The sequence below is a fragment of the Mastomys coucha genome, unplaced genomic scaffold (assembly GCF_008632895.1).
Source record: "Mastomys coucha isolate ucsf_1 unplaced genomic scaffold, UCSF_Mcou_1 pScaffold22, whole genome shotgun sequence".
Lineage (NCBI taxonomy): Eukaryota > Metazoa > Chordata > Mammalia > Rodentia > Muridae > Mastomys > Mastomys coucha.
Window position 1 is genome coordinate 261,404,353 of NW_022196905.1, and position 1,240 is coordinate 261,405,592.

Consider the following 1,240-nt stretch of genomic DNA (forward strand, 5'->3'; position numbering starts at 1 on the left):
GGCAGAGGCAGTGGGATCTTTATGAGTTTGAGATCAGCCTGGTCTAAAGAGTGAGTTCTAGGATAGCCAGGGAAGCACAAGAGAAACCGTGTCTCAGGCAGGGGCAGGAGGTGGGAAATAAAAAAAGGACCTTGATTACTTTCAGGTGAACCCGGGTCTTACATAGCAAGACCTTGTCTCCAAATGAATGTGAACGTTTGAGTGAACACACAAGACTGCAGAGACAGACACAATTTTGTCTGAGTGTATCCTATAAAATGCCTGTGTTAGCCACCTGGCCCCTGATCTAATCCAGTGCTGGGATAAGAAGCCTTCAGATCAAAAGGGCAAAAGTCTCACCAAAAGACAAGTGTGAGCAATCCTTCTAGCCCTCCAGCCTGGACAAACAGGTGGAAGCAGTTCTACTGGCAAAGTCACTTACTTGGACTTCCCAATTTCCAGAAACACGAGAAAAATGTCTGCTTCAAAATTCTCTAGTTCCTGGTAGCTTGATATAGCACCACAAAAAAATAAGATAAAGATAAACAGACTAAGAAATCCACTTTTCCCTTCCTTTCCCTCTTCTGGGACGGTGCTTAGAAGCACTCAGTATGATCCAGCGTTTGACATACCATCATAGGCTTTCCTACAATACAACCTCTAACAAAACTAGGCTGTCTCGAATCCCTGGCAACAGGATTGTTTACCTTTACACCAAGAAAGTTGGGAAAGCACCTAAGTCCGCATGTGGCACATGCCCAGGCAGACTTCAAGGGGTTCAGGCCGTGAAACCCAAAGTCCTTATGAGATTGTCTAAGACAAAGAAGCATGTCAGCAGGGCCTATGGTGGCTACATGTGCGCCAAGTGTGTCCGTGACAGAATCAAGTGGGCTTTCCTTATTGAGAAGCAGAAAATCGTTGTGAAAGTGTTGAAGGCACAAGCACAGAGTCAGAAAGCAAAATAAGTATGCATCTTTTTTTAAGTAATAAAAAATCAAGACTTGGTCTACCGTTCAAAAAAAAAAAAAAAGAAGCCCACTTTTAAGTATTATTAATGTAAACAGTCACTAGACTGAGTGTGGAGCACGGTCTAGAGGTGGGTGAGAACAGACAGATAATTCAAGTAAGCATTGTGCTGGGAGTAAGAAGAGCAGGGTGGACACTGTAACTCACACTGAATACCTTCCAAGACAAAAAATATCTCAAAGGATAAAAAGGAACCCATAGAATGTCACATATAATTCCTTTCATGGGAGATAAA

General features: G+C 43.0%; 1 pseudogene; it reads left to right on the top strand.

Moving 5' to 3' along the window:
• The first annotated feature begins 59 nt into the window (after positions 1–59).
• LOC116070347 lies at positions 60–944 on the top strand (annotated as a pseudogene).
• The last annotated feature ends 296 nt before the right edge of the window (positions 945–1,240 follow it).